The following is a 20,907-nucleotide window of genomic DNA, read 5'->3' on the forward strand; positions in this document are numbered from 1 at the left end:
AGTCTGACAAATTTTCCAGGATACCTGAAGATCTAATTATAGCTAAAAATCTCTTCCAATAGCTACATAACTGTTCTGGTTATCACTGTTGAGCAACAAATTACCTCGTGATTTCTGCAGGTCAGGAATTCAGGAAAGGCTTGATCAGGCAGTTCTCTCCCACCGTTACAGTCAGTGGCTGGACTTACCTGCTTGCAGCGGGATGTCTAGAACAGCCAGGGGCTGGCCAGGTATTTCTTTCTCTTTCCTTATGGTTTCAGGTTTCCCTGTGCACGCTCTCTCTCTCTCTCTCTCTCTCTCTCTCTCTCTCTCTCCCTGTGGACTAGTTGGGCTTCCTCATAGCATGATGGCCTTGGGGCAATTGAACTGCTTCCACAGTAGCTCAGGGCTCCGGTGTCTGTGTTCCTGGAAAGAGGCAGCAGCTGCCTGCCTTTTACAACATAGCTCCAGAAATCACGCAATCACATTTGCTTTATCCTTTTGGTTACGACCAAATCAAAAGCCTACTCGAATTCAAGGAGAGGGGACATAAACCACACTTCTCCAGGGAGAAGTGTCAGTGACACGACATACAGGGGATGTAGAACGTGTGCTCTGGCATGCATGATAATATGATAATAACTCTGCTAAGCTTGCGAAGCCCTCTGGCAGCTGTCTTCTCGTGGAGACACATCCTTTTTGCTCTGGCTGCTACAGCCCAGCTTAAGTTTTGAACATACCCAAACATGAAAGCAAACTTGCGAAAAAGAAGCCCTCAGGCAGGCCTTTGGCAGAAGACAAAAGACTAGAACACTGTGCAAATGTCAGCAATCACGAATTACATGATGCCCCACCACCTTTTAATGGGGCTGAAATGTATTTCCAGTTGTTTTCTAGGGCTATAGATAAGGGACGGTGGTGTTTCTGCCACAGACATTTCACATGCCCCTCCTCCTCTCCCTCCCTACTTAGCTTCACAGTTCAAAGTTTCTTTTTCCTCTATGAATATTGATACCAATTTCATAGCAGTGGGTAGATACCACTGCAAGGTATAGAGGAGATAGAAACTTACTCATAAAAAGCTGTATTAAAAAAAATTGTTTAAATGTTTTATATTTGAGAGAGAGAGTGAGACAGAGTACAAGTGGGAGAGGGGCGGAGAGAGAGGGAGACACAGAATCTGAAGCAGACTCCAGGCTCTGAGCTGTCAGTGCAGAGCCCGACACGGGGCTCGAACTCACCAACCGTGAGATCATGACCTGAGTCGAAGTTGGACGCTTAACTGACTGAGCCACCCAGGTGCCCGAAAAAGCTGTATTTTTAAATTTTTTTTTTTAACGTTTATTTATTTTTGAGACAGAGAGAGAGCATGAACGGGGGAGGGTCAGAGAGAGGGAGACACAGAATCTGAAACAGGCTCCAGGCTCTAAGCTGTCAGCACAGAGCCCGACACAGGGCTCGAACTCACGGACTGTGAGATCATGACCTGAGCCGAAGCCGGCCGCTCAACCGACTGAGCCACCCAAGCGCCCCAAAGCTGTATTTTTTAAACAAGCTATGTTTTAAAACAGTTAATGTCAGTACTCTAACACCTTCCCATTGTCCAGAATCATTCGCTCATTTATTCATCCATCAGAGATATGAGGACATGTACACGCCAGCGGCTACACTCAGTACCCATAAACATGTTAGAGTTGGTGACTGTTGATTCTCTCCATAGCCCACAAGTCCTACTGAGACCTTAAAAAATAACATTTGTATTAATTTGGCCTCTTTCAACTGCGAGTGTCAGAATTTATTGTGCTATGTAGCTTGGAAAACCAGAGAGGTACCACTAGATCCAGGAAACCAGATGCACTTGAGATTGTCAGTTCTCTCTTCATTCCCGCATCTCGTGATTCTACCTCTGCCTGTGGGTAGAGTTGGCCTCGTTCTCAGCTGCCACAGACACAGTTCTGGAGGACGATGGTGATCAACGTCCAATTCTGTGGCCTCCGTCGCTCCCACTCCAAAGGAAAATTTTGATTGGCCGTGCTCGTATCCTACGCCAATCACCCTGCAGCCAGAGCTGTGTCCACTGAAAAGGGGATGGAACCGTGAGTAAAGGGCGGAGTGTGTGGCTGCACAGAGAATTGTAACATGCCCACCACAATGATGCTCACACTGCCTCTTTCTTTCTATTCCAGTTGCTAGGGCCATGATGCCAGGCTGGTCTTTCTGCCTCTGACCTCTCTTAACTCTAGAATACGACACCTCATCAGCAGGTTCATCTCCTCAGAACTTCTCTTCATCATGCCATTCCCCTTCTCAAAAACCTTCCAAGGGTCCTACTGCCCGGGATACAATCACACTCACCTGGTGTGGTGTCCTCACCAAATCTGCCCACCTGACCAACCTCCTCTCCCATTTCTTCCTCCAAAGACTCTCTTCTCTGCTGCCATGGGTCTATCTGTCCCCCAACAAAATGACGTTCCTGCCCAGTGCACTTGCTGCCACTGTTTCCCTTACCCGGAGGGCCCAGTTGGCCTCCATTTCTGATTCCTATCCATCATTTAGAGACCCTTCCGAGCCCTGTTTCTCTGGGAAGCTTCTCTGACCACCTCGCCCCAGAGAAAAAGGGTGGTTCTTAGAATAGCATGACCATTCACTTTCTCCAGGATAAATCCTATAATTCCATAGATGCTGTCTCCCAGGACTCATTTCTGCTTCTCTTATCATCTTGTTTTCTCTTTTCTTACTCAGGTAAGTTTTATTACATTTATATGTGGCAGGAAAGGCACAAAGCGTCAGGCCCTAAGGATCAGATGGACTCTGAACGGAGCAAGTTCACACCAGAGACCATCATGGCTTCAGTACAAACGTGAATTGATTCATGGGGGGCCCCAAACTCACCTGCTGCCCCCGGAAGTGTTTTTGACAGACTCCCCGGAAAAAAGAGGATCTGGGTTGTATAGACAGCTCCAGCCCAGGGCAAGCCCAAGATACAGAACTAAGTAGCCTCTGGATCCAGAGGATGGTACCTCAGACAATTTAACCATAATTTCCTTTCAAAATGTGAAACAAGAAAAGGTCAGGAAGGACATTTGACAAATGAAAGAGAATATATTGTTAACAATTCTTCATTTTAGTTAGCAAACTTGCATAAGGGATGCTTTGATGGATTTAAGTACTCCTTTGGAACATTTTCTCCTGCTATAATAATCCATTCCATTGTGTTATAAAATAATCGTAATCACCACTCAGTGTCCCAAGTCAGAGCAGGAGAAAAGAAGTATTAAGAGCAAGAAGTATCAGAAATACCTTACATGCTGGTTTTCTGCTTTTTGAGAACTAGAAAGCAACATCTCTTTGTACTGCTGTGATCACTGTGGCAAATGCTTACAGGACTGGTGATGTGACTGTACTAGAAAGGTGTACCAGGAGAAGAATCGTAAGACTGAAGAGTAAAGGGGCTCTGTGGAGGACCCATTTGGAGAAGGAAAGTTCTCTGTGGTCAAGAGAGAATTAGCAATGGAGTAGAACAGAGAAACAAGCCTGGGGCCTCCTTTGAAAGCTTAGGTCCTTTTTTCTTGAGCAACACTGAGGAGGTGAGCTGGGACTCTCACTCTTCCTGCGTTTCTGCCTTTGGGAGAGAGTGCATGAAACAGGAAAAGCTGTGGCCGGGCCAGTGGCTTTCGCAGACATGGTGGGTTTGACATAACCAGAGAGCAAGTTCTTGACTGACTGCACAATCTAGTGTATGAATGAAGATCCAGGAAATGCCAGGAAGGAAACACAAGAGCATGTGCACTCCAAGGTTCCACAGCCATTTAGGAAAAGAGGAAAAGAGGAAAAGAAGCTGGAGTTGAGGAAGAAGTGAATGCACTTTGCAGGCTGAAATTGCCCAGAATTTGCCAGTTCCTATATTACAGTTCTCACATAGAGCATTTAGGCTAGGTATTTTCTCTTGCATAAACTTCCTGCATAAATTTTCTCCAAGAGTATTTATCCCATGTTATGGTATTTAATAAAGCTAATAATTGATGGAATTCATTAAAAAAAATGGCATGGAAAATGGAGCATAGCAGTCATCCATTCTGAAGCAGAAATGATCCTCTCACGATCTAGCCCAGGCATGTCTGGAAGGCACACGTGAATTACACAGGAAGGTGACCTAGACTCCCATACCACACATGTTTATTGTGCCAAAGTGTTGCCCTCAACTCATACCCATGGGCTCTTGGGAACCCAGTTTGGCCAAATGGAGGAAAAGGCAAGAACTTCAGCCAGATTCACCAACGAGCTGGCATTAATTGTGTGTGCTGGCAGACAGTGGACTTCTGCTGTTCTCAGAGATGCCTCACTCAGAGGTGGTTCTGAAGGACAGTGGTGAAGGGTTGTCCTCCCAGTGTGCAGAGCTCCGAGCAGCACACACGGCTGTTCATTTCTTATGAGAGAAGCTTGTAAAGGAGTTCCGGTCAACAACAAATGACTAGGCTGTGTGGCTGAAGGCCAGCCATGAATAAGACTGTGACATCGGAGACGGGAGTACTGGGGAAAGGGCATGTGCATGAATCTATGGGATCTCTGTGCTCCCTCATGACAGGGGAGAATCTCAACAACCAGGGGGACAGTATGACTCTTCCCATGAAAATCAGCCAGGTCTGTTCTCAACCACTCTGGTGCCAGGTAGTTTCCAAGAAACTTGGAGTTCTGACCTGCCCCCCTCCACCCCACCCCCCTGACGCCGTGGTTACTTTGGGCTCTTCAGGCCAGTAGAACAGCAGGCAAAGAAAGGAGCTACTGTATTGGAAAGGGCGTTTGCCCCTGACCAACACATCAGCTTCCTTCTTTCCCAGTGTACCCCTCAGGCCAGGCCAGAGCTGAGAGACAGGGGAAGCTTGAAAACAGATTTGACTGAAGTATACAAGTAGGTCTAGACTAACTTATCCCTGAAAATTATTATGTCTAAAATATAATTAAAACCTAGGGGATTTGCTTGAGATGGCGTTAAGGTCAGAAAAGATCGAAGGGTGTGGTTGGAGAAAAATAAAACCATCTTCTGCTTCTATGTCATCTGGTTGAGCCTTTTCAGTAAACCACTTATAAGTGGATTATTCAGAAACATGGAGGAAAATCCCAGAAAAAACAGCAGAAAGACAAGACGTTGCCTCTAGAGAACATGGTGTCAGAGAAGAATATTTTTTTCTATTATGAGTTTTGCTCATATAATTTTAAAAATGATATACACATAAAACTTTGATAAAATAAAATTGAATTTTAGAAAAATTTTACTTAAAATTTTTACTTAAAGCACAAATTTTTTCGTGGGAAGGAGGAGTGGGGGAAGGTGACATGGAGAACTTAGAACCATGAAATGTGCCGGTGCTTAAGATTATGGGGCATAATTTTTGAACTAGATAGCTTTTGGAATCTTCGAGTCCAGGTTTCTTTATTTGTTTAATTTTTTTAATGTTTATTTATTTTTGAGAGAAAGAGTCAGAGTGTGAGTGGCAGAGGGGCAGAGAGAGAGGGAGACACAGAATCTGAAGCAGGCTCCAGGCTCCGAGCCATCAGCACAGAGCCTGATGCAGGGCTCGAACTCATGAACTGTGAGATCATGACCTGAGCCGAAGTCGGACGCTCAACCGACTGAGCCACCCAAGCGCCCCGAGTCCTTAAAGTTTCTTAATCTGGAATGCCTGGGTGAGGCTCAAGGGATTCTATACATATCCTTAAATATTTTTTATTCAAAATGCTGTGGGAGCGCCTGGCTGGCTCAGTCGGTGGAGCTTGTGACTCTTGGTCTCATGGTTGTGAGTTCCAGCCTCACGTTGAATGTCGAGATTACTTAAAAATAAAATCTAAAAAACAAAAGAAAAGCAAAACGTTGTGTACAGGTACATTCTGCAGGAGAGAGTAGACACTTAGCTCTCACTGAGTTCTTAGAATCAAAAAAAAAAAAAAAAAAAAGAATTAACAACTACTGATCTGATGTCATTTACATAAAATAACCACAGAAGAATCTATACATTGGGAAAGGAGTGTGCATGTTTGGTAAAAGCGAGTGAAGTGACACACTGCACCATATTGTTTATAGTAGTAACCACGTGAGGGATCCGTGGGACTGTGTAGGCGTCACTGAAGGCTTTCACTTTCTCCATACTGTTTGGGTTTTTAAAAAATTTTTTGTTAATGTTTATCTTTATTTTTGAGAGAGACAGAGACAGAGACAGAGAGCAAGTGAGGGGTAGAGACAGAGGGGGAGGGAGACACAGAATCTGAAGCAGGCTCCAGGCTCTGAGCTGTCAGCACAGAGCCCGACGCGGGGCTTGAACTCACGAATTGTGAGATCATGACCTGGGCTGAAGCTGGACGCTTAACTGACTGAGCCACCCAGGTGCCCCTATTGTTTTGATTTTTTAAATAATGGAAATATATTAGGCATTCTTTGTCATGTTTTAAAACTACTGACTTAATGGATTCTTCTCATTTTATAGTTAAGAAAACGAATTCCAGAGATGTAGCCTAATTATTCAAGTCACCCACATTTGCAGAGGTGAGACGAGAAAGCAAGCATCCTGCATTCCACTCTTACTCCTATTCCGGTGATCTGCTGGCATTCTGAGCTGGTTTGAAGGGATCTCTACTACCTTTCGGGTTGATCCCTCTGCCAGACACGCTGTAAAGTGTTGAGTCGCATCATGTTTGCACATGTACGTACAGTTGTTTAAGCCAAACAGTTTTACAAATATCCCAACAATACCATCACCACTCCACCCATATAATTAGAAGGAAGTAGCAAGTGTAAATGGATTTGCACAGGATTTCAGTGCTAGAGGCATTCCAGAGCTTTTGAGTTTTGAACTCTTCTTGTTCTACTAGATCACGCTGCCTGATCAGTATGAGTAGTAGTTCTAAAATCTACCTGGTGAGGATCAGAAACTGCTGGTGAGCAACATATCCTGAGTAAGGAAGAGCAGGGACTTGAGTCAGACTACCAGGTTTGAACTCATTTACACTTTCCTGCCGTGTGACTTACACCATGCTGCTCAACACCCCCCAAGTCTGTTTTCTCATCTATAAAATGGAAATAATAACAATACCACTTCTTAGAGTTGCTGCAATAATGTGTAAAAGTACGGAGCACTGTGTCTGGCATAATTCAGTATCAGCTGTTATTCTTATCAGATGATTTTCAAAAGAGGATCGATCTGTTCAGGTGCAGAACAGCTTAGACAAAAACAGGAACACTGCATGTGGAAATGGAGTGTCAGGGAACACCTACTTAGACGAGGCTTCTGGCTCTGTGTTCCCAGGTAGGGGCAAGACGTCAAAGAGGGACATTTCCGGGAGAGGTCCCTCACTGCTCTCCTTTTCTATTGTGGCCACTTTCTCCTGTGGGCGGATTTCTTGTCCCTCACTCGCTTTGTGATTTCATGGGGTGGGAGTAAGTAAAACAGATGCTGAGCCCCCAAGGAGTAGCTGTGGGGAAGAAAAAGACTCCCAAGTCTTTTCCAATCAAACTGACAATTCAGAATTTGTTGGACAATTCAAAAATCCCTTCCAACACGTCTTCATGACCGTAATGTGGCACAGGGGTTCTCCCCACTGCAGGGTGCACGAGAGTAAGCAGGTGTGCCTGTGAAAATGGAGATTCCTGGGCCACATAGCTTGAAATTTTGATTGGTAATCCAGCATGGCTTTTGCTAGCTGAGCTTCTGAGAGTGTCTTCTGACCACCTGCTTCAGAATCACCTGTGGGTTTGTTTAAAGTCTATCTTCCTGGATAATCCTGATAGACATTAAAGCATGAAAACCACTGGAAAAGAAACACCTTTGTAAACCTGGCCTCTTCTGGGGCAGATCAAATAGGCAACGAGGTTATGATGGATTCGTTGTATTGTAACAACCTGGGTGCAGAGTGATTACAGCGATTTTTCCAAGCCCTTGACCAGTGGGGATCAACTCTCAGAAGCGTAAAACACCTGTCTATTTTTCACTGTTGGGAGTCGAACTCAGTAACTCAGAGGTGGAATCTTCCTTGTCTTTTTTTTAACAATCCCAGGCCATTGAGCCAAGAGTTTCTTTATGGTGTTGACTTATCAAATAAGTCACATCAATCTAGGATTAGCCTAGTCAAGAATCATGTGTTATTTATCGATAACTTTAGTTAAGAAGAGCTCATAAAAATTTCAATACTTGCCCAGCGCAAGTGGAGGGTAACATTTTTATGATGCAATAAACTCTCATTCTCCAGCACGGCAGATCAGGTTACATGAGTGCTAACAGATCCTTGCAGCGATCAAATTTGTACTGTTCAACATTTCGAATAAAATTACCGTGGTGCAAACCTTTTTGCGCAGGCTAATGAGACTTTAAGTGAGATCAACCAGGAGGCAGATCCAATCACTCACGTAAGGGCTCTCTAGTTTAAAAAATGGACTGCTCAGTGAGAGAAAGACCAATCACCCAATAGAAAAATGAGTGTAGCACTTGAAAAATTGCTCAGTTTTGCTCACGAGAAAGGACACGGAAACTCCAAGAGACCTTGTTTCACCTCTTGTATTGGTAATAATGAAGAAGGGTGATAGGCAAGAATCCTGTATGTTGTTACTGAGAAAATAAGTTAAAAGGACATTTTTGAAGGGAACTTGGTCATGTCTATCAAAAATTTAAATGTGGTGAGTTAGTCTCAGCAAGTTTACTTTTAGGTATTCTTTTTACTTTTAGATGCATGTCCAAGGGATGGTAGTTAGAGCATTTTTATGGTAGCAAATGACCAGAAACAATCTAAATGAGCACCAGTAGTTAAATGTTATTAAATATTTAAATAGTTAACAGTTATATAGTTGAATACTGGTTAAATACATTTTATATTTCCACACAATCGAACACTTTTCAGTCACTGGAAACAAAGAGCCACATCTAGACAAACTCATAGACAAATTCCAAGATCTGTGGTTTACCAAAAGAAATTTACCATTTCTTTGCAGGCACTGTTCTAAATCCTCCACTTCTATTAGTTAATCATGAAATCATATGAAGTAGGTACCATTAATGTCCCAGTTTCAGTAATGGGGAAATTTAAGGGACAGAGAGGTTAAGCAACTTGCCGAAGGCCACACAACTTATATAGCAGAGCCAGGATTCAAGCCCAAACTCCATAATCCAGAGTTTGTGCCATTAACCATTATGTTGAAATGTGTATAGTATGCTGCCATTAGCATAGAAAACATTTATACTTACACATCATGCCCATGCATCATATACTTATATATGCAGAGACTCTCTCTCAAATGATAAATACGAAAACAATAACTGGAGTTGCCTATGCAGTGATGAACTAGGGCCTAGGATCACTGGTATGGAGACATTTGAATGATGTGTAACTCTTCGAATTTTGTAGTTGTACATATATAAACCCTACCCACCAGACCTCCATAAGAAACAAAAATACAAATGAACAGACAGCAACAGCAAAAAAACAGATCACAACCTGTGCCTTGGAGGTCATGGATACCAGAGTGCCTCTGAGGCAGGCTGGAGTCAACAAGAGACTCTCTTCAGGGACTGGGGAATTTGGTATCGACATACTTGAAGTCCTGCTTCTTTTAAAGTAAAGAGCTTTATTGAGAGAATTCAAATTGTGTTTGCCACAGAGGGTGGACAGTTTGAGGACTCTGATTTTATCTGATTGGTTTTTCCCCAGTAAGGGAGTAAATCTTCCCTGAAACTTTTAATTTCTATGTATAAAACATTTTCCCAGTAGTCCTCTCGTGGAGCTCAGATTCAGTGTGGAAATCCCAGAGGGCAATCTACTGCATGTTCAAGGACATTTATATGAGTTCGAGAAGCCAATGTGGGGTGGTTTTGAAAGCTCTGTTTCACCCATTTTAAGCTCTGGTACTTGTATAAACAGAAATGCTAGATGGCCAAGATGTCAGATGAAGCAAGCCATTTATCTAAGGAAACACAACCCTGTATAGAATTTGTACAGTTCTTCAAAGAAAATTGTAGGGTAAACTAGATGATTCAATAGTCAAAATAAGAGCTGCTTACTTCAAACCCATTGATAGTGAGGAATGAAAGCTCTCTTTGGCCTCAGACACCAACACTGAAGTGGTCAGCTTCCTCAAGGGTGTGTATGGCTCTCCAGGGTGTTTTCACTTCAGCTGCAAACTGGGAACAGGCATGGCTTCAGGTGCTCTTCCCAAAGGTCAGACACTTATGGCCCCTCCCCTCATGCTGAAACTCAAAGCTCTGTCTATAGCCTCTAGGTCCCTAGGGAAAAGAAAATCCAGAAGACCCACAGTGGGCCTGGGCTGGTTCTAAGTTTTATTCCAACAAAGAAGAGTGAAGCATGCTGAGAACTTTACTTTTCTACAAGATGCTCTAAGAGACCTTTTCAGAGAAAGCTCTCACAGGTGGGTAGAAACTTCACTGTGACTCTGGAGCTCTTCAATCCCTTGGGGAGTCCCCTAAAGACATAGGTCCACTGGATTTTCCCTGTTGGAACACACTCTGGAGAACACAGACTATAAATACCCAAGAGGCTGGCCTTTCCCATTGGAATCTGCTCACCACCTGCCACCGAATCTGTGTATATTTGCATGGGCATTCTACCTGCCATTACTCTAGCATCTTCCATCAATCAATTGCTCACCTAACCTTATTCCAGTTCCAACCTCTCATTTCTGGCCTGGGTTCAACTTCTCTGGGGCATCCGTACTGCATTGTTAGCAACTCCATTTGCAACCGACCACATCTGAAACTGCCAGGTAGCAACTTGTGGTGGTGAAGTGAATATAGACTCTGGAGTCAAATGCCTAGATTACAATTTTGGGTCTACCACGTATCAGCTGAGTGACCTAGGGCCAGTTTCTTCACTGCTCTCTGCCTCAGTTTCTTTATCTGTAAAGTGGGGAAGTAATAGTATGTATGTCATAGGATTGATTTAAAAATGTAAATGAGGGGGCGCCTACCTGGTTCAGTAGGTGGAGCATGTAACTCTTGATCACGGGGTTGTGAGTTTGAGCCCCACGTTGTGTGTAGAGATTACTTAACAATAAAATCTTAAAAAAAAAAAAAAAGAATGTAAATGAGATAATCTATGTAGCCAACAGCACTTTTCCATTTGGGGTTTACATGAAGAGGAAGTAAAGCATAAGTAAAACGTTTGAAATAGGAGGAAGACATTCTTGGTGGTAAGACTTAACACTGGCTTGGATTCCTAAGAGAAGGCGTGGAATCAACTTGACAAAATAAAATCCTTCTCTTGAGATAATCTAGGTATTCTCACTTGGTGATACCCAATGGAGCAAATGACCTCTCACCATCCCTTCTGAACTCTCATCTAACTCTTGACTCAGAGGCTGTATTGTGGGTTAGAGGAAACCCAAAGTAATGCTAACTTGGCAGGGGGAAGCCAGAGGTTCTAATTGCTAATCTCCCAAATGTGCCACTTAACTGTCGGCTAAAGGGTAGGTACAAGAAGACAGCTTGAGAACCCACCCCTCTTCTGCTCCATCCTTATGTTTCTGTTGCACAAATGCAGCAAAATGAGTAGCAATATTTTCATTGAAAATATGCCTCATGCAAATCAGTTTGGTAAATATGGAATTTAGCCTTTATAAAAGAGCACCTGTTCCCCCCTCCCATTCCTCCATTTAATTTTTGCATTCAGATGTGCTCTGCTCTTGCATAAGCCTGGTCCCATACACTATAACAAGAACAGACTTGCTGGTTTTGAATCCAGCCAAACACACCCCCCTATTTTCCAAGAAAAATCTTCTCTAAAAATTACAGGCACCTGCATGTTGGTTTTCTAGTGGGCCTTGAAGGATATTTCCATAGGAGTGAAATATACTGACATTTTTAAAACACGAGAACCATTAGGAGTTGATAGGGACTCTCGTGGGTGAGGAGAGGGCAGCAGGGCAGACACAAGGGTCGTCTGGATCTGTCTGAGGCCTCAGTGCGGGCGGCGTTCCAGTCCCCCTCTGCGATGTGGTGACGCTTGGGTTAACTGCTCTTCTCTGCTGAGGAGCTGGGATTTTAACTCAGTTGTGGTTTGGTCTGGGTGGTTTCCTTTTTCCCTCACCATCAGAGAGATATTTTAAAATCACAAACAGAACCTGGGGAGAGGAGGCCCAATTTGACACCTTTGAACCTTGATGGGGCCACTTTATAGGTTCAGATTTAGAGGGATTGTTGGGTGGGGACGTGCAACCCGGGAGAGCCTTTCAGTGCCTTTCATAGAGGGATACAGAATCAGAGTTTCCTGAAATGGTGTTTTTTGTGTGAGACCTGTCAATAGAAATATCAAACTGTGAATATACAATTGAACTTTATTATCCCTTTTGATTTTGTAACTACATAGGTATGACAGACAGAGGCCGATTTGAAAAGAAACTCACAATTGCCAGCGTGTCCCTTGTATGAATCCCACGGCTGGAAGTTTTTCTGTAAATCGGCATCTTCAGGTAGGGGCTGTGCAGGTGCCTCCCACTGGCTCCCGAGATATGTTTTAATTAAGGAACATGAAATCTCTCAACCTTCCGTTACATAGTGGAATTGCCCTCGTGCTCTGAAATGTGGCTCCAGAGATGGCATTGTGGTGCTTCATATTTACTCTCTGCAGAACTTTCATTTCAAAGATTCTTACTTTGTGAGCCGAAGGGCTTTTTCTTTTCTTTCTTTTCTCTTTTTTTTCTTTCTGCTCATCCCTGAAATGGACGAACGCTGGAATTCGAGAGTCAAGCTGTGTTCTTTCTGCCTCTGGCATCATTAGAGAGCCGAAAGGTGGAAGCCAGTCTCCAAATGCTTGGCCTCAAAATGAAAATCTTGCCCCACTAAGGGATTCAGACAGTCTGGGCCAAGGCCCCTCTTGCCCATGGTAGCCGGAGCCAAACCAAAGGACCATGCTCTTCCTGGTTGTTCTCAGTTGCTTAAAGTAACAGGAAGTGTAGCTCCTTATAAGCTCGGCCTCCCCAGAGCCTTTCCTCCCCAAAGCCTGCATCGTGGTAAAAGAGAATGGCACAGATTCTTCAGGAATGAAGTCGCTCCTAAAGAGGCTTTCGATTTCAACCACATACGCAGAAATTACTAGAAGTAACACAGATTGATAAAGTAAGGTGCACACTAGCTAAGGGTGGCAAAAACCAAGGCCAAGGTATCTGATCTATATCTGCATCCATACGTGAAAGGCTGGACTAGACAATCTATAAAATATTCTTATGGTTCTAAGGCTCTACAAGTGCACCAGCTGCAGTTAGATGTTGAGAAATTAATGGAGATACAGAGAAGACATAAAATACAGTCATTACCAGGGATGCCCTCCCCTCATCATCCTCTACCTCTGGAGAGGAGAAGAGGGAAGGAGGATTGAGGAGGCAGACAAAGGAAATTTTAGCTTTATTTGCAATTCCTTTCTTTTTTATTTATTTACGAGGAGACTGTACTCATATTAGTTGTGCAAGTTAAAAATTAATTTGAAATCCAGCCCACTCTAAAATGAAGTTAGAATGGACCAAAATGCTTGCTTCCTCTCCCCACGGCAAGCTGCAAAACAATGTGCTCACACTTACGACAATTCTATATATTTTATACAGGCATACATATGGACGTAAGTGTACAGGGAAAGTTATGGAAGTACACATATACCAAGCTGATGGCGATGGTTAGCTTGGGGGGGTGGGAGGTGTGCACTGGGTAATGAGAGTTAAAGATAACTTCAGACTTACCTGCAATGCTTTACGATTTTAATAGGAGGAATGTATTCACACATTTCCTATCTAATGAAATCATACAATTTACACACATGAGATTTTAGGGTCAAGTGTATATATAGGTGTGTGTACATATATGGACATATGCACACATGTATATATATGCACATGCACACATACACAGTTTCTGCCCCAAACAAGAATTTGCAGTGTAACTGGAGACATTTCAAATGTATGAACACTCAACAACTGGAGAATGATCCTTAGCTCAGCTCGACCTCACTGGGAAGCCTTCCCAAAGTGTTCACACTGACCGTGCTCTTCTTGAACGCCTACCTTCAACATCACCTCACTCCTCATCACACCCATTCTCCCTCCCACTGTCTCTTTGGGTCCAGTTTTGTGATCCCTGAAAAAGGCAAGATCCCAACATTTATCCTCTGTGTTTCTACCTAGGAGGCACAAGCCTAAGTGCCTCCTACCATTTGCTATTCTTCAGCCCACTCTGCTCACCTGACTCTAAGGGAATGAATGCCTCTTCCACTTCTCTGCTATAGGTATGCCCCCAGGGAGCCCACGAGCATGCCAAGTCAGAGTCCAGAGACCATCCCACAGCTACTGCATCACAATCCCGAGGTGAGGGCACCAGACACCCATATCGGTAGCCAGCACCCTGAGGAATGCTCATGCCAGGTCCAGTTGGCCAACACTGCTCAGAGGTCTAACATGGCCCGCAAGTTACACTGAGGAGAGAGAAAGAAAACACATTTCTCTCCCATGTGGGATGTACTAAAAATGACTTTAGACTCTCCTACGCTCATGGATCCAGAAAGGAAAGCAATTTGGCATTATGCATCAAAAACCTTTAAAAAGCTCATAGCCTTTTATCCAGCAATGCTGCTTCTGGGCATCCGGATGAAAAGAATCAGAAACGAAGATAGAGATTTATGTATAGATATTCATCATGCAGTTGTTTATGGTTAAGTTTGAAAATAGCTAAATGAAGCGTGATTCTTCCACAGTGGTACTATACAACTATCCAGAAAGAGAAGGGGAACTTTTAAGTGCATGGTTATGCTTATGGCTACTTATTAAGGAAATAATCAGGAATCAAAATGGTATCACGAACACACTCTTTCTATAATGAAAAAAGAGGCAGAGAAAAAAAGGCTGGAAGAATAAAGGCTGAAGGGAAGATTAACAAAAAGAGGTGCCAAAGAGAGAGATACCTGATAAGCCAGAGTTAGTTGACATAAATCAGCCCTCAGCCCTTGGCATTCTATCCCATCAGTACCAGTAATAAAGAAAAACTGAGCAGACAATTTGGTTGACGATGTGGGAGGCAGAATATCACACAGCTGCTTTACCCACAGCTGTATGGCTTTGCAGTGTTGACAGTTTGAAAAAAGAGAAAGACAAATAGAAAATAAAACCTTGTATTGGGCTGGGAAGTAAGCAGATGGGCTGGGATGTGACCCACACAGGGAGTCGTGGTTTGATTAGTAGAAGTTACTGATTTAACTTGAATTTCAGACCTATAATTTCTATCTTTTAATGAAGTTTCCATTATTTGGAGTTTTCTCCCCCCTCAGGGCTTCTAAGTTTTTTTTTTTTAAACCAATATTTATTTCTATATGTTTTGTTTCATGCTTTGAAAAGTCTTCACAAACAAAATCACTATAATATACATTTTCCTTTGAAGATTCCACACCCCTTACCCAAACCGTCCTCTCCCCCCACCCTCACATGGTAAGTAAACTCTTTGTATTATTGAAAACCTAAGCTTTGTAGACATAGGAAAAGTGAAGTGGTGGATTAAGCAATTATTTAGTGACCTTCAGCTGGGTAGACAAGCTGCCTAAATGATCCCATACAATGTTTTTTTCTCACTAGCTGTATTTTGTGTGTGTGTGTGTGTGTGTGTGTGTGTGTGTGTGACCAAAAATACGTGAATGACGGCCTCAACTCTTCTTTTCACTTTGGCCCAAATCATCTTGTTACCGCTACTTAGGTCAGATGTCAAGTAATTAAGAGAATGATATTAACACATCAATTCTGAGAATTCTCTGTTTTATGAAAGCATCTATTTTAGAACTCTTGCAGGTGGCTGCAGCTCACAAAGCCCGTCAGATGGACTGGATGCAAAAAGGTTCAAGGGCTGCTTGTGTTTTTCAAATGTTATCTAAGGAATCTTTTCACAAACCCCTGCTATTGTTCGACATAATTTTTGTGGCTCTTGGGGACTTAAATGCAACTGAACAAGTTTAAAGGAACCAAAATATGACAAAAGAAAGAATAGTCCCCTATTATAAGGCATTCTCTTCTTTTTCTTTCCCTTCCTCCTCCACCTTTCAACCAGTGCCCTAGGCTGGCTGATGCAACTTATGTCTGAGAATGCTTGAAATTTTAGGGTTTTGACTGCACTGATTTAGTAGAATATTGGAAGCACTATGCACATATTAGGTTACCATAAATTAGGGAGCTTTTTTTTCCTTTCTTTTTTTTTTTTTTTTTTTTTTTGAACATGAAGACATTGAAAAGCAATGTATGGCTGCTGGTTCAGGCTCATTTGACTGGCTTAATACTATGTTGATAGTAATTATAATCTTCATGGAATGAGATGCTCAGTGAATGTGATAGCATCCTCTGTATGGCCAAGGAAAAGTACTCTAAATACTCTAAATATTTAAAATTACTTGTGAATTTCAAAAAGCAAATAGAAATACATCTATTTCTTCCCTTTTACTTTATTGTTTTCCTCTTCTTAATCTCCCAAAGCCTTTCCATTACTTAAAAAAAATCTTTTTCAGGGGCACCTGGCTGGCTCAGTGGGTCGAGCATGTGACTCTTGATCTCGAGGTCATGAGTTTGAACCCCACATTGGGTGCAGAGATTACTTAAAAAAATCTCAGAGTTCTGTTTTCTTGTTCATCCTGTATGTAGTAATAATAATGGGGACAGTTTATATTTATCAAGTAATTACTATATGCAGGACATGGAACTAAGCACTTTACACATATCACTTCATTTAAAACTCACAATAGCCCTATCAGGTCAGCACTGCTATTCTTTCCAGATTGAGACCATTCACCCAAGGTCCACAGCTAGTAAGTGTCACAGCCAGGTTCAGGACCCAGGGTTTCAAGTCCTGACACCATGCTCTCAACTATTATAATGGACCATAAATGCATATTTTCTACCCTGGGAGATACTGATCTATTTTCATACTTACACAAAGAGCAATTTATTTGCATAAAAGGAGAATACCCTACTAATGCTCATTAGATTTAATTATGTTTTTGATTAATAAGATTTGACGCAATAGACACGATACCATTTATATATTTAACTTAACACTAGCTTTAATAGCATGACACTTCCATGCTTACCATAAAGTGTTTTTTCATGGGTTTATTCATGTATTTCTTTTGAACTCCTTGACTTGATTTGCCTCTAAGCTTTGCTCACTTCACAGTAGAAACAGCCAATGAACACTCATTTGTAAATTAAAGTATAGCAGACTTAGGAGATGTTCAAGGGGTAAAACAGGCAATTCTCCCAGCAAATAAAGCTCATCAAAGACTGTGCCAAGGAGAATGACTCCAGGAAACCAAAATACAGTGTTTTCATCCAATATCCCCTATACCACTCCAATAACCACTACCACTACCATCCATGATTTGAGAAGAAAAGGCTATCAGTAGAGAGAGAAATCAAGGGTCTCTCCAGGCTAGCAACTAGAAAATCATAGGAGAGGCAGGAAGTGAGTGAAACCCAAACTAGTAACAGGCTAGTCTTGGAGGCTGGTGGAGATGAGAGTTTGATGCTAAAACTTGGTCTGCAAAGTAAAAAATGGATTTAGGAGCAGTCAGGGCAAAACCTCAGGTTTGTTCTGTAGAGGATAAGAAATCAATATGGAGCAGAGGTTAATGAAAGAAAGAGAGTTTGTGCACAAGGCCAAGACTAAAGGCTGCAGGGGGCTGACTGTGAGTCTAGGTCAGAAAATGAAGGTCAGGAAGCTTTGGCTTTGGGGCTGGGGCTCATGTCTAGTTCCTGCTGACCCCAGCTTGGACAGCCCTGGAATGCCAGGCTGTACCCCAAATACCAGTACTCATGTCCCTCCCAACCCACTAAGTGCCTTGGGAGGGACCCCGGGATCAGGTACGGCTACATCATTTACAGGTCAAAATGAAAACACTGTTAAAGATACTAAATTACAAGCTTTTTCTTCTACGGCCTTGTTCCCTTGACTTGTTATGATGTTTTTCCATTTGTTATTTAAGATCATTCTAAGCAAAGAAAAATTACAATTTCAAATTACTGGCATGAATTTTACCGTTCATCTTTATATCATGCGATTCCACTTTTAAATGCAAATATAAGAACATTTAACTTGTATGAGGAATCACTGAAATGACACAATTTATATTTCCTAACTCGTACATACATATGTATTTCATTCTTACCAGAACAGTGAAAATGCTGTACAAAACGTCAACCCTTTATTTTACTCGTTAATACATGCACATTCTACCAGCACTTTCTGTCTTTAGCTGATGAGTATGGAAGGACTGAGAGGAAAAAGAATTATGGGTTGCCCTAGCTTTTTCTTTCCTTCGATGTCATCTTTCCCAGCGTAAGTAGTTGGCTAATATGAAGAAGTAACATGGTTAAGAAAGACTATCATTGTGTTCCTTGGAGTTTCTTAGAACAGCATTTCCTTTTTTCCATGTTGGAGGCAAGTTGTGGTTCAAGTAGAAAAGAGTGGCCTCTCCAGGATGTCAGCATCCCCATTTACTCCGTCATAGATGTAATGCTCTTACCTTGTACTCTCTTTTGAGCCTTGTGGAACTCCTATGAATCATGCGTCCACAGGAGCTCTATGCTTATGGAACTTTGTGAATTCTGTATGTGAACGGGGCATCAAGGAACAGTGGACATGCATATGGTGCTATCTCCTCTGCTCACAAACATGCTCCATTGTCCCACTGGACTTCATTTACAAAATAGAAGTTCAAAGAAAAAACTATTAAGAAATTCAAGATAGCAACAGCAGAGCATTAAGCCAAGCATAGGACCGTTCTGAGTTGGGGGTCCTGTTCAACCGCACAGGTGGCACATTCGTGAAGCTGACCTTGCCTGGAGTACCTGCTATTGTATAACTAGGAAATTATCCAGTGGTATCCTGAAATGTAGGGACTTATATTACTATGACTAGAATAGTAGTAGACAAAGACCTATACAGGAACAGCAATATACCTATTCACATAATGGGACAGAATTCCCAGTAAGTGCTCCTGAGTGGATCCACTCACCTGACCAGTGTTCCAGGACACTTGCTCAATGCCCCTCAGGAACTCTTCCTTGATCCATGAGCCCCAGCATATCCTAGGCCATGTAACAACCCTAGAAATGATTCTAATATGACTTGAATAGCCAGGAGACCCAGAGCCCCCTCTCTTTTACCTTCCTCCTCTTTCTTTTCCCCCTTCTTATTTTCTCAGCAAAACCCACGTTCTGCTGTTCCTTTCTACAATAATTAAATAGAACTCAATGGCCTACAGGAAGGGCTTCGAAATTAGAAAGAGACACTTGTTACCTTCCTTAGTTGGATGAAGGAGGAGAAGAAGACAGTGGGAAATACTGTCTATTCCTCCCCATGAATTTATACTCCAAAGGCTGAGCAGGAGGTACTTTCTGCAAAACGGTATCTTGTATACGGGGAGATAGTTTTGTCTTTGAATTATTTAACAGACAGAAGATTTGAAGCAGAGGAATTGTGACTTCCTAAAATTACAATTACACTGATTCTCTGGAACAAATTCTATGATTATATACCTATTTTTATAGAAATCAAACCAAAGCACAACCAGTGATCTGATGTACTTGGGCAACTTTTGAACAATGCCTTTCCCAGATTATTCTCTAAAGAATTGACCCAATATTCTCATTACTGAGTACCAGAATTTATAAATTGTTCATTGTACATATCTATATATTGATGTATACTACTACTTATATGAGAAAATGGCGGCCTTATAGATATTATACATCTATATATTTATATATGTAGATGACCTACATCTATATTTACCTACATATAGCTAAAGGAAAGAATGGTCTTATAGTCTCATGAGCAACTTTGACAGCTCAAAGAGCTTCTTTGATTGGATAAGAAATCTCATGTAACCTGATTTAAGTTGCGAATTTCAATCAGAGTTTTCCTCTGTGACAGAGACAGTCATATACACTGATCTAGTTCGGTTGATAGTAACAGTTCTAGAAATCCAACACAGAGAGTGTTTTTTAATACAAATGTATACAGGATTGGAATGTTGATAAGACATTTGCAAATGTATATAGAAATATGATAATTTATACTATTTTTTGATAAGGCTCCTGGTTGGCATTAGTGATGTGTCATATGATTGCATTAATTGCAAAGAAGAAACTCAAAATGGCATAATTGTGCCTGATGTTCAAGTAATAGAAATGGAATTTAAAGTGTTTTTAGAAAATGGAAAATGTTATCGAGGTGAAAAGGTTTTAAAAACATGAATGCAAAACCGAACCATTAGCACATGTAACCCTTTCGTGGTATTATGAAGTATGCAGCAGGGCTCCTACAATACCTGCTGACCCCCGGCAAGGATAAAAGACAGATGGGAGGTGAGTGTCAGCCTCCAGTGGGTTATCTCTGAAGCTACTTAGTGAGGTGAGGTGGGAGGCGGGGGGAGGAGTCACATGTTGTAATGCCCTCACTTTGTTAGGTCATAAGTACCTAAGTTGACGCCTTTGATTACTGGCTATCTTAGTGTGAGATGCAGCGTCATATGGTGGTCTGGAGTGTGGACTCCACATACCGCACTGCCTGAGTTCAAACCTTGGCTGTACTGCCAAACAGCTGTGTGTCCTTGAGCCAATTACTCTGCCTCTCTGTGCTTTTAGTAAAATTTGTAAATGTGGAGTCATTCCCTGTACCTTTCTTCAACCAGTTATAAGAATAAATGAGTTAAGGGCACCTGGGTGGCTCAGTTAGTTGGTCAAGCATCCGACTTCAGCTCAGTTCATGATCTTGTGGTTCCCAAGATTGGGCTCAGTGCTGACAGCTCAGGGCCTGGAGCCTGCTTCAGATTCTGTGTTTCCCTCTCTCTCTGCCCCTCTCCTGCTCACACTCTGTCTCTGTCTCTCTCTCAATAATAAATGAACATTAAAAAATT

At 42.2% G+C, this 20,907-nt stretch overlaps 1 long non-coding RNA gene across 2 annotated transcripts; it reads right to left on the bottom strand.

Annotated features, from left to right (window-relative positions):
- Nucleotides 1-1,772: 1,772 nt before the first annotated feature.
- On the bottom strand, nucleotides 1,773-20,517 carry LOC132673326 (uncharacterized). Of its 2 annotated transcripts, none has more exons than XR_009607986.1 (3): nucleotides 20,320-20,517; nucleotides 19,003-19,093; nucleotides 1,773-2,056 (listed from the first exon to the last, which is right to left on the bottom strand). It is a non-coding gene; the product is annotated as an uncharacterized LOC132673326 (long non-coding RNA). The 2 variants fall into 2 exon arrangements; XR_009607987.2 differs by lacking the exon at nucleotides 1,773-2,056 and adding an exon at nucleotides 12,266-12,972.
- Nucleotides 20,518-20,907: the final 390 nt, after the last annotated feature.

The sequence above is a fragment of the Panthera onca genome, chromosome C1, assembly GCF_046562875.1.
Source record: "Panthera onca isolate mPanOnc1 chromosome C1, mPanOnc1 haplotype 2, whole genome shotgun sequence".
Classification (NCBI taxonomy): domain Eukaryota; kingdom Metazoa; phylum Chordata; class Mammalia; order Carnivora; family Felidae; genus Panthera; species Panthera onca.